This window comes from Tenrec ecaudatus, chromosome 11, assembly GCF_050624435.1.
Source record: "Tenrec ecaudatus isolate mTenEca1 chromosome 11, mTenEca1.hap1, whole genome shotgun sequence".
NCBI classification, from domain to species: domain Eukaryota; kingdom Metazoa; phylum Chordata; class Mammalia; order Afrosoricida; family Tenrecidae; genus Tenrec; species Tenrec ecaudatus.
The window spans coordinates 52593310-52606648 of NC_134540.1; the positions used below are offsets into that span (position 1 = coordinate 52593310).

Consider the following 13339-nt stretch of genomic DNA (forward strand, 5'->3'; position numbering starts at 1 on the left):
GAATTCTTCTTCTTCTTTTTAAAGAATGTTTTATTTGGGGCTCTTACAACTCTTGTTACAATCTATACATCAACTGTATCTGATATATTAGTACATAGTCCAGCGTTCTTTTCTAGACATTTGCTTTCTATTGAACCCTAGGGAAAAGCTCCTCTTCTTTTTTTTCTCCTCCCCCTCCCCCCCAATCCTCTTAGTCCCTTGATAGATTATAGATGGTTAATTATTTTCAAATCTCACACTGACCACTGTCTCCCTTACCCTCTGGTTTCTATTGTGCTTCCCCCTCGATGGGGGTGTGTGGTTATGTGCCATTCATTGCGATCAGTGCCACCCTCCCTCTCCAATTCTCCCACGCCTTCCCCGTATCCTTTTGATATCTCTATTCCCATTCCCGTTCCTGGGTTCCATGTGTTGTGAATTTTATCTCTTGCCTATACCTATGTACATGCTCCCATCTAGTCCAGAGTAGGAAGCGGCATTGGGGTCATGATAATGGGGGTAGTGAGGAGGCCTCAAGGGATCAGAAGTATAATGTGTGATCCATTGGTGCTCTACTGCCCTCTGATTGACTCATCCCCTCCCTGCAACCCCTCTGTGGGTAGATGTTCCATTGTCCACAGATCATTTTGGGTCTCTGCTCAACCCCTCCTCCATTATCACCATTACTTTTTTGTTTGTTTACTGTTTGTTGTGAATCTTCTGATGCCCATTGCCTGGTCACAATGACACCTCACAATTGCACCAGCTGGTGTGTTTCTTCCATGTGGATTTGTTGCTTCACTGTTGGGTGGCCGCTTGTTTAACTTCAAGCCTTTAAGACCCCAGACACTATATCTTTTAATAGCCGGACACCATCCTCTGGTCATCACCACATCTGCTATGCACCCATTTTGTCTTAAACGATCATGTAGAGGGGGTTGGGGGTGAGCATCACAGAATGCCAATTTGTTAGAACAACGTGTTCTTGTATTGAGGGAAGGTATGAGGCCAGGCCCAAGGCCCATCTGCATCCTAGTGTATTGCCTTATAAATATATGTACATAGGGCAATACCATCATTGTTATGGATTAATGTATTTACATAAGTGCACACCTCTTTTAATCTCTCTATCCATGCTTTTGCTTCCTAGAGCTTGCCTCTGTTTCCTTTTTCCTCCTCCTGCCCGCCATCACTTTCCCCCTTCTTCCACTTCTTAGTGCTTCCTCTCCATAAGCTTGGAGTTGCTCTAACACTCACAGGACTCTACCATCTCCTAGATGTTGGTTTCGATTCTGTAGGTGTACCCCTGTCCGTGACACCGTCTGCTAATCGCACCCTTCTCCCCACCGCCTTCTTCTCCCTCTACCTTCTAGGGCCATTGGATTCATTGCCTTCTCCCCAGACTTCCCTCCCATGTCCAACCCATATAATTAGGCAAACCAGCAATGTCCTACTCTGAACAATACGAAAACATATGGTTGAAAAAAGAAAAGGAGAGATGAAAAGACAAGGGGGAAAAAATGAAAGAAATAAAGACCCTATATGGGTCCAGGTCTGTTTTATGGTCCTCATGAGTCACCCCCCTCCCCGACAGGGGCCAATAATGGGCATGTGGCAAGGAGACAGTGTGGAAATAGAGCATAACAGATCGGCAATTGGAGTACAGCCAATCCACAGAGCCCCTGAGGAGCCCCTAGAATGGACTTCGGGCTAGGAGGGGCAGTCCCCAGGTCTCCCCCAGGACCTGGGGGGAGGGACTCATAGGGGCTAGCAAACAGACCTGAATTCTTCGAAGGATTTTTCTGTTTTCTTTGGTTTCTTGGATCTTTCTCTCGATCTGCCTTCAAGACCATTCATTTGAATTCTCTAGCAGATAGCTCCAATCCATGCTTTTCTCCCTGAGCAAGGTCTGTATGTTGGTCACATGTTTGAGTTGCTCGATCTTGTTTCTTCCTGTGACCTGTAATTGTTCGTTGTCTTTATGACATTACGGCATTGTGATATTCTTTTTCACTTGATAGGTATAAGTTGGGGAGATGATTATAAGTAGGTGCAAGGCAGAATGTAAATATGTACACAGTTTTGTGTTATTATTAATGTAGCATAGTTGGGGGGCAATTTGTGCTGATGCTTTCAGTTATCTACCAAAGATCTTGTGTATAGGAGATCGTTGATCAGTGATCCTTACCTATTAGGTGTGGCTGAAAGAGGTGCAGATGAGACTGAGCTGTGTATGCAAAGTTTCTGTCTTCTGTTGAATGAGGAAAAGAGAAAACAAAACAATAGGAAGGTAAAATAAACAAGAACCAAAAATGAAATAATTATTTGTTTGTTTTTAAGCAAGGGAAAGAAGGTAAACAATAGCAAGCACAAAATTATTTAACAAGCAAAAAAAAAGGAAAAGACATTTAAAAACAGGGTACAGAAAAAGAAAAGAGCAAAAACTAAAGAGAAAATGCAAAAAGCAGAAAGCAGACTAGAAAAAATAAGCGAGAACAGTAAAGAAAGCCCTAGAGAGAGGAAGGAAGGGATAAAAGAGAAAGCAAAGAATAAAAAGATAAAGCAATAGAAGGAAAAGGAAAAACATACACACAAAATAAGTCTGTGGGGGTAGAGCGCCCGATATGGGTGCGTGCCCTCTGCCAACTATAGGGAAATGCGGGAGGGAACGACAGATGGGTCCTACATGCAGCTCCTGCGAATCTGTATGCTGTCTGTGCTCAGAGGACCTGATCTGAATGTAGTCCTGCTGGCTCCCATGGTGGTGGACATCAGGGTTCCAAGAAAGAAACTGGGGGGTGGGCAGAGGGAAGCTAAGAATCGACTGGTTTATTATAGAAGGAGTTCCCACCCATTTGGTGTGGCCAAAGACCTGCCACTGTGTGTCCTGTTGATTTGATAAGGGGAGGAGTTCACACCCCTTCCAACATGAGGCCAGTGCAGCCAAGGCTGATCCAGGAGCTCATGGCTCTAACCTCAAGCACAGTAGTGGCTGGTCAGGGGCTGGGGGCAGGGGTGGGGTGAGGAAGTGTCTCAGGTGCATGAGGGTAGGATCTGGCCACCGGAAGAGTGTGGGAAACAAGGAATGATACCACCTTTCTCCAAAGCTGCTTGGGTAAGTTCAACATGGCTTCACACCCCTCAGAGTTGCCAATAATTCACTCGTCTGCATCTTCTCTTACTGTTTATGTTGAGCTTCACCTCTCAGAAAAACAACTCGCGACCATTGTGGCCATTCCAACTCGGAGCAGCCCTGCGTCAGTCGTGAATTTTCAACCCAGACCTTCAAAGCTCAAGGTTCCATGAATAGCATCAGGCTCTGTTTCAGTGGTCTCTGGTGTCTTTGGTAGATGCGTATGTAGCATGTTGGTCTAATTCGCCATCTTGTCAGAAGTGCCCTAATAATCCTTCATAGCTACCTTGCTATTTGGCATGATACTGTTTGTTAGGGTCAAACCAAATGCTCAGGGCCCAACCCCCAAGAAAGGTCATAACTCGTAATAACTGCCCCCCTGTGCTACTCCCTCCCCCCTTCTTTCCTGAAATAGGAGATCAGGCAACAGTCCAAGGACCAATTTCCAAACATGACAATGTACCAATCAACTAGAGGCCTCACTGACCAATCAGAATATGAGGGTTAGGACCAGGGTTAGAACCAATGAGAGAGGACCCAGGCTGGGTTTAAACTAGCCAGTGAAACTCTGCCACCATGCCCCTGTGAAGCTTTCTCCTCAGGTCTTCCTCTTCTTGCAAGGATGCACTTTTCACGAACTCAGTTTACTTTGTTTATTAAATTTACTTTCTGACTTATTGTTATGCTGTCTTGCTCTTTCATGTGTGGCTCCCATTGTGGTGTTAAATGGCTTGGGTTATATTGGTGCACGATAAAGTTACTCAAGACTTAGTGTATGCACCCTATCAAACTTTATGCTATTTAACCAGAGGCAGGGAAAATGTGAAAAACATGTATCATGAAAATACAAACCAAAAGGAAGATGCTTTTCCTATTAAAATCAGGTAAATTTAAAGACAAAAAGGAAATTTTAAAAGAAGGACAAACATTTTGTAAGGATAAAACAGCAATGTCTTCAGCATATTTAGCAGTACAAACCATTCATGCACTTAATCTCATAGCTTCAAAATAGTTAAAGCATATATGATGAATATATGGAAAAATCACAAGCATGGTAGTAAATTTTAGAACGGAACTTAGTAATTGGTAAAATTAGCTAAAATAGATCAGTACTGATGTAGATTATTCCATAGATTTAAGTAACACAAATCATATGACAATAATGATCACATACAGGACACTGCACCCAAAAGCTGTACACCCCAGGACAACTGAGTGTCCTTGCTTATCTCACTTCATAGCTTCATTTAGACCAAGTTTATTTTTACCTCAGGGAGTAAAATCTATTATTTAAGCATGAAAAGTGTAAATTCAAGAACTTAGAAACAAAATCGAGTCAAAGGAAGAGATCCAAAGAAATAATAAGATATAAAACAGAGAAAAAAGATTAATACAATAAAGAAACCCTTGGCAATAGTGATCAGGTTAAAGAAATGTACAATTTTCCACACTGACCATACTGCAATGGACCATAAAGATAATAAGAGGGCATTATGATTAACTTAATTTCATAGACTATTCAATATTTGCCTTCCAAACCCAGGAGCTCATCTTCCAGTGCTCTATCTGACGGAGTCCCACTGCTCTGCATCAGGTTAATTCATCAGAAGTCATAGCCTATTCCTTCTTCGTTGTCTGGGCTTAGTCTGGAAGTTTGGCTGAAACTTGTTTACCTTAGGATACATGACTGGTATTTCAAATCTCAGTGACATAGCTGTCAGTCACTATGGTGCCACAAACTGACAGACAAGGAGTCAGAAAAAGTAGGTAAAAAAAAATAAAAGATTTAATGAACTGGGAACAGAATGGACTTTCTTTAAAGTTGAACCTTCCAACCTCATGGTGAAACATTAAAAGTATTCCCTCTTAGATCCGGAATGAAGCAAAGATCCTCACCATCACCACTTCTATACAACTTAATTCATTTAAAAGTGCAATATGGCACAAAAAGAAATGAGCTTATTATGACCAACCAGGTGAACAGTCAGTCCACCAAGGTACGAATTAATCTATATAGATTTAAGAAAATCAACTCTTGATCTGACCAACAGAGGCCTGACTCGAGCTAGGGTGACGAAACATTGTTCTCTACCCAATTCTCAGACTTGTTTCAGTTGAGACATCCAGAGCTCTTTAAATATGCTTGTGATAGTGATAAAATCTGCAGCAGTATTGTATACCTCTCCTTCCCTTCTTTAAAGAGTCTGTGGTCATTTACCAAAGTACATTGGAGAAAGGAAATACTCAGAGCCCCTGAGAATTGCTGAACTTAGCTTTGAGCTGTTTGCTCAATTCTTCACTGCCATCAATTCTGAGCCACAGTGATCTGATAGGACATGGCACACTCCCTCTGTGGGGTTCTAAGAGTGTAACTTTGCGGAGGAAGCCGGGCCCCTCTATCTTTCTCCTAAGGAGTGGCCGTTAGATTCAAACTGCTGAGCATGTGCGTAGCTGCCCAATGTGCAACCCACGAGACCACCTGGAGGCCCGCATCTGGAGATTTACTCCCCAAATAGCAAAACTCAGAATCCAAACTCACTGTCAAGGCGATTCCAACTTAGGGCAGGCCTACAGGACAGAGTAGGTTTCAGAAGCTGTATATCTTGAGGGGAGCAGAAAGCGTCATCTTTCGCCCACAGAGCAGGTGATTCTGAATTGCTGACTTTGCAGGGAGCAGCCCGTGTTGTAACCACTAGGGCTCCAGAAAGCTGCAGGAGTGCCATAATAGCTACCAGATCCGATCCAAAATTATGACCCGAAGTAATAACATAACGCTAGGAGAAGAACGGAACGAGTCTCCCTTCAATGGCAAGACAGCTGTAAGGGTGTGATTCCGTACACATCTCCATTTACTCATTCTACTGATTCGGGCACTCGAGGGGCAGTGTCCAGCACTCTGTGTTCTAGCAAGTCATCTAGGTGACTCTGATGCAAATTTTAAGTTTGAGAATCACAGCTATCGAGAGTACTTACGATATTTACTTGTGTATAAAGCAAAATTTTCAGTACTTTTTTTATGCTGACAAAATCCCCCTTGTCTTAGACTTGAGTGAGGGTCCCACTTACCTGTTCTCTGGTGCAGTGCGGGTGTTCTCCGGTCTCGCCCACTCATCTGTGGGCACCTGCAGCCTCTGTGGGTGGTTCGATGACTGCTGACGTCACCGCGCTTCTTTTCTCCAGCATGCCGCAGCCTTGGTGTTGTCCACGCCATTCAGGGCAAGAACCTGCCCGCTTCTGTGTGGTGGTACCTGGGGCACACCGCATCCTTGTCAGATGATTGTCAGCTGGGGCAGCTCTTCTTCTCCTGCTCTTCTTCAGGGCTGTGAGCAACGATGTAGCCTTTACAGTCTTATCCATGCTGGGTCACACCCCCTTGCCTCACCCAAGCATTGCTGAACACAAGTACCAGGATATCTCTGGTCTTGGATATATAGTATGTTTATTTACAATACTTAGTCTGCTATATTTTAGTTTTTATTTTCTTATTAACCCCTATCTGGACCCAGTGTTGACTATGCTTGCATAGAGCAGCCTGTGTTAGGGCTCATCATATACACGCTGCATTGTGTATGCACTGTTACTGCATGTGTTGGGTTAAACTTCCTGTACATATGTGGTAATGCTGTGTATGTAGTAGTGCAGCACATGCAGTATTATCATACCAAACTCTCCAAACCTTGAATTACTCCCAGCTCCCTTGGTGAGCCAGCATGCTTTGGGTCTCATAGTGTTTTTTTTTGGTGAGATTCTTTTGGGGGTATGTTTTCTGTGGTGAAGTCTATCTATATTGCTGCATTCTATTGCCAATTGATTTTACTTGTTTATATGTATACCACTAGTTACCTGGACACCACTGTTTTTACTGTAAATTGACCTCTTCTAAGAACTATAACTACGGCTTATTTTTGGAGTAGGGATTATGGTATATTTTGAGAATTCAATTGCTATGATATGGCATTCTTTTTCAAAGTCTTTTTTAAAATCCTGTTATAAATGGATCTCGATTCTTCTAATTCTGGACCAAAACGAAAACACAGGTCATGCTCCCCTCCCCCACCGAAGAATTCAATTCAGAGGACAGCTCTAAAGCTACAGCTCAAGGAGAGGAACTTATCTGATCAGAGCACACAGGAGCCAACAAGGGGGGAAGGGAGGGGGGGAAAAAGAGTGAAGCACATCCTGGCTCACCAAGCCCTGAGGACAATGTTTCTGCTCAGAGCAGCAATGAACAGAGACAACCACAAGGCCGGCCTCACCACGGGATACAGCGGTCCTCACTGACTCACAGCACCATTGGGGACAACACTAGAGACACATGTCCTGAGCCCACTATGCTGAAGCCAGCCTCTAGAGGCATGCAGCAAAGCAGCGGGGGGAGCAGAGAAAGGAAGTCTCCAGGGATAGAGGTGGAGCCAGGGCATGGTACCCCATCAGACTTGACTGGAAAACAATCATGAAGGACAACAAATAGACCCTGAACTACATATAGGGTTTTGTTGTTGTTGTTGTTGTTGTTGTAGCTATTGTTTTACTTTCTATTGTTGCTTCGTTGTACTTAGTCTTGTGATGGTACATAGCATGTCTACCTGGAAGGGATAGGTGGGATAAACAAGCCAGAAGAGAGAACAATGGATGACAGTTCTGGGGGGACAAAGGAGAGGGGGAGGTAGGGGAAAGAAGTGGGTGTTAACAAACCCAAGGACAAGGGAACAACAAGTGATCCAAAATCAGTGGTAAGGAGGGTGTAAGAGGTCTGACATGGCTGGATCAAGGGAAATGTAACCGAGAGGAATTACAGAAACCCAAATGAAGGCAGAACATGATAGTGGGACAAGAGGAAAGTACAAAGAAGCAGGGGAAAGAACTAGGAGGCAAAGGGTAGTCATAGAGATTTAAATACAGGTATACACATATGTAAATATATTTATATATGACGAGGGGGAAATAGATCTATGTACATATATTTATAGGTTTAGTATTAAGGAAACAGATGGACAGTGGGCCCCTACTCAAGTACTCCCTCAACACAAATACACTTTGCTCTAACAATTCGTCAGTCTGAGATGCTCACCTTGCTGGCACGATCACGGAAGACAATGGGTGCACAAGCAAATGTGGTAACGAAAGCTGATGAGGCACGGCTACAAAAAGGTATAGCATCTGAGGTCTTAAAGGCCTAAAGATTAACAAGTGGCCATCTAGCTCAGAAGCATCAAAGCCCAAATGGAAGAATCACACCAGCCTGTCCTGACTCGATCACTGAGGACAAAGTGGGTACATAAGCAAATGTAGTGAAGAAAGCTGATAGTGCCTGGCTATGAAAAGATACATCGTCTGGGGCCTTAAAGTCTTGAAGATAAACAAGCAGTCATTTAGCTGAGAAAAAACAAAGCTCACATGGAAGAAGCACACCAGCCTGTGAGATCACAAGGTGTCAAAGGGATCAGGTATCAGGCATCAAAGACACTCCCCCCCCACACAAAAATGATAGCATTGGGGGGGGGCGTGCAGAGTGGGGACCAAGGGCTCATCGTGGGAAATTGGACATCCCCTTGCAGAAGGGCCATGGGGAGGAGATGAGCCAGTCAGGGTGCAGTGTAGCAATGATGAAACATACAATTTTCCTCTAGTTCTTGAATGCCCTCCCCCCCTCCCCCCCACAACTATCATGATGCCAATTCTACCTTACAAATCCGGCTGGACCAGAAAATGTACACTGGTACAGATAGGAACTGGAAACACAGGGAATCTAGGACAGATGAACCCCTCAGGACCAGTGGTGAGAGTGGCAATACTGGGAGGGTATAGGGAAGGTGAGGGAGAAAGGGGGAATAGATTACAAAGATCTACATATAATCTCCTCCCTGGGGGATAGACAGTGGAGAAGTGGGTGAAGGAAGAGTCAGATGCTGTAAGATATGACAAAATAACAATAATTTATAAATTTTCAAGGGTTCATGGGGGAGAGGGGAGTGGGGAGGAAAGGGGGAGAATGAGGAGCTGATACCAAGGGCTCAAGTAGAAAGCATATGGTTTGTGAATGATGATGGAAACATATGTACAAATGTGCTTGATACAATGTATGGATGTATGGATTGTGATAAGAATTGTATGAGCCCCCAATAAAATGATTTTTTTTAAATGCAGGTCAAAGGAAGCTGGTTTCAAACAAATTTGTGTCAAGAGCAGAATAAAGCAATAACAGTATTGCAAGTAGGGAATTTTGTGTTGATGAAAAACAAGTGAGGGAGTGACAGAAAATGAAAGCCAACTTGGAAAAGATTCCAAAGGCAAAAAAAGCTCAATGTGATTGAAGGACTTCATATGGGGTGCTAGAGACTGAATTTTATAAATGGGTTATGGAGTGTCATCAAAATAGTTACTGTGTAACCTGCATGGGAATATGCTTATGTGCCCTTCAAATGGCTAAAGACAACAAATTAAAAGCACCAGGCATTGAACATTTTGTTGTGTCCGCAGGATGGTGTACCTGCTTCATGAGTAGGTTTGTTCTATGTTTGTGGCAAAGAACAAAGATTTCACAGAAGTGGCTAAAAGACCTTGATGAAAAAGTGATGTCATTCCATTCATTCATCATAAAACAAAGAAGGATCCATAAGTATGACCTGGGAGATACTGGGATTAAGGATGAAACACCTCTGACCTTTTATCTTCCAAGCACAGAACTGTGGCAAGTTTGGGAGACAAAACTATTTTACTCAGAACCACAGGAAATGGAAAAAAAAAAAGCATTTTCACTGTCATTCTGTCATGTTTGGCTAATGGAACTACCGCTGCAGCCTGGCATTATTTTTAAAAGAAAGACCTTGCCTATAAAGGTCAAGTTCCCACCACGAATTATAGTGCACACACATATTAAAGGCTGGATCAATGAAGACAGAAAAAAAAATGGCTGGAACAAATTTGGAAGGGGCGACCAGCAGTCAAGAGATCAAAAGATAAATTGCATTAGGTAAATCTGCTGCAGAAGAACTCTTTAGAGCAGCGGTTCTCAACCTGTGTGTCATGAGCCCTTTGGAGGTCAAATGACCCTTTCACAGGGGTCACCCAATCCATAAGAGTGATGAAGTAGCACTGAAAATAATTATATGGTTGGGGGTTACCACAACATGAGGAACTGTATGAAAGGGTCACCGCATGAGGAAGGTTGAGAACCACTGCTCTAGAGTATTGGAAAACAAGGATGTTACTCTGAGGAGTCAGATGCACCTAACTCAAGCCAGGGCATTTTCAAGTGCCTGATATGCATGTGATAGTGGGACACTGAATAAGGAAGACTGAAGAACAATCAAAGCATTTGAAGTGCGATCCTGGAGAAGAATATTGAAAGCACCCTGTATTGTCAAAAGGACAAAAAAGTGTGTTTCGGAAGAAGTAGAGCTACCATGTTGCTTAGGAGAAAGATAGTGAGACTTCTTCTTACACACTTTGGACATGTTGTCAGGAGAGACCAGTCCGTGTAGAAGGACATCATGTTTGGTAAAGTAGAGGGACTGTGATAAAAAGGAAGACCCTCCGGGAATTGGATTGACACAGTGGTTACAACAACGGGCGACAGCCTGGGGACAACTGTGAGGACAGTGCAGGACCGGGCAGTGTTTTGTTCTCTTCTGTATGAGGTTCAAACCAACTCGATGGCACTTAACAAAACAACATTTTTTGGACAACTATCTTACAGAACTGTGAAAAACCATACGGTAGAAGCCCGGACCTTGATGCTAATCCATTCTAGAAGGAGCGTTGAGATGTGATGCAGTCGACTTCTGAATCAATTTTTCTCATAAGAAATAACTGAAAACGGATTAATCTGTCCTCAACCATCAAATTGCCTTTTTATACAAAACATTACATGGAAATTTCAAAGTAAATAAGTTCAGAGCTAAATAATGTAAATAAGAAACACAAGAGTTAAAAAGTTTTTTAACAGCTACAGTATGGTCCATACCTTGAGACTGATGAGGATCTGGATCTGTGGACATCGATGTGGAGAGGAGGGATGCAGAGAGAGTCAGTGTTTGGAAGTGGAACACTTTTCAGGAGTATTTTTCCCCTTTTTTTGCCTTTTTTTCCCACTAGAATCTGGCTGGCTTTCTCTAAAAAAGAAAAAAGAAAAAAATCTGTCAAATGTGGTCTGTTATTGGCGTTTCCTTAACTGGTTTCTAAAAGAGTTTACTAAATTATCATCAACAATATCGATAACATGATAACATGGTTAACAAGTACCTTATCATGATGATTCTTTTCAAGAAAACTTTTTATCTAAATACAGTACAAAAAGCACATTTGTACATTTGTTGCCATCATCATTCTCAAAATGTACAACTCTTCTTAATATGCTTGAACTGCTGATTTGTATAGCAAATGCATTATATGCCAATAAAATCGGTAAAAATGAAAGCACTATCATGGGGATGCCAGGTACCCTCTTCCCCAACATCTCCTAGCACTTACTCAGTACATTCAATAACACAACCTGCATGATGGCCGAGAGGGAGACTAAGCAAGTGCCCAGTCACAAGGGCATTCCCACCGTGAGGTTGACCTGATTCTGACCGCAGCAGAGTCTCATTATGCCAAGATAAACAACCAGTGCTTACACTTTGATAGGCTGGCACATCATGCATGACCAGCCGGCCACCTAGTGAAAAATTGATTGCATTGGATGCTTTCCATCACGAAATGAAAAATTATTTTCCCTTATTGGAATAAACATTCATTCTTAATTCTTATTTTGTTTGGCTGCTAAGCTTCTGCCAGTAACACCAGCTCTACATGAAATTTACACTCCTTTGTGAGAATCCATATAATATTACTTCTGACAAGGAAATTCACTTTCCAATAAAGAAGAAAGTTAGTAGAATGGTGCAATGGAAATAAGTGATTTGATCTATTAATATCCTGCTTCAAGGGGGAAAAAGTCTTTAAAGAACAATGAAAAGTAAAAGGAAATAGAGGAAAGAAGTAGGAGGCAAAGCTATTTATAGACGTATAAATAAAGGCATGCATATATGTAAATATATTAATTAATAATGATGCTAATACAGGTCTGTGTCCATACATTTATATGTTAAGTATCAAGATAGCAGACAGACTTGGAACTTCTACTCAAGGCCTCCCTAAACACAAGAACACTTTGTTCTAATAACCTGGCTCTCTGCAATAGTCACCTTCCCAATATGATTGCTGAAGACAACATGGATGCATAGCAAATGTGAAGAAAGGTGAGGGTGCCCAGCTATCAAAAGAGATAGCATCTGGGGTCATAAAGGATAGAAGTTAAACAAACAGCCTTCTAGCGGAGATACTACACATGGAAGAAGTACACCAGCCTATGTGATAAGGAGGTGTCAACAGGATCAGGTATCAAAAGATCCCAAATAAACAATTATACTGATGTGAACGAGGGGGGTTGGAGCGGAGATCCAAAGGCCATCTGTAGACAATGGGACATCCCCTTACAGGAGGGTCACAAGGAAGGGAAGATTCTGCCAAGGTGCAGTATAGCACTGACCCAACACACAGCATTTCCTGTAGTTCTTGAATGCTTCCCCCATGCACCCTCCCTCCCACTATCATGATCTCAGTTCTACCTTACAAATACTGCATGGTTGGAGTATGTACATTGGTACAGATAAGAGCTCTTGACACATGGAATCCAGGACAGATGAATTCCTCAGGAACAGAAGTGGGAGTAGTATACCATGAGCATAAGGAGAGAAGAAGGGAGAGAAAGGGAGAGCAGCTCACAAGGTTGGATATATAACACCCACCCACCTTGGGGGATGAATAATAGAAAGGTGGGTAGAGGGAGATAATGGACAGTGTGAGTATGAAATAACAACAATGATATATAATTGATCAAGGATTCACAATGGTGAGAGGTGGGGAAGGAGGGGAAAAAAGAGGAGTTGATACCAGAGGTTCAAGTGGAAAGAAAATGTTTTGGAAATGATGATGGCAACCTATGTACAAGTGTGCTTGATACAACTGAATTACGGATTGGTATGAGATATGTAAGAGCCCCCCGATAAAATTATTAATAACAGTTTTTAAAAATTAAATAGTCTATAGAAGGGTTAGAGAGTTGGTGGGGAGATGGCATGCTTTTCTAAATGGTATTTGTTCTGCAATAACATCACAAGAATTCCCTCTATGACAGGTAAGAAAATGAGTACAGAAATAGGTACAGAGAAGCCAGGAGTGACA

At 42.5% G+C, this 13339-nt stretch overlaps 1 protein-coding gene across 1 annotated transcript in view; it reads right to left on the reverse strand.

Moving 5' to 3' along the window:
* The window catches only part of TACR1 (tachykinin receptor 1), a 675223-nt gene that overhangs the window by 478997 nt on the left and 182887 nt on the right, over positions 1–13339 (reverse strand). Inside the window, exons 5-6 of the mRNA XM_075563057.1 lie at positions 11079–11226; positions 6179–6432 (exon numbers count right to left, since the gene is read on the reverse strand). The gene's annotated coding sequence lies outside the window, so the exon portion shown is untranslated. The remainder of the gene's footprint in view (positions 1–6178; positions 6433–11078; positions 11227–13339) is intronic.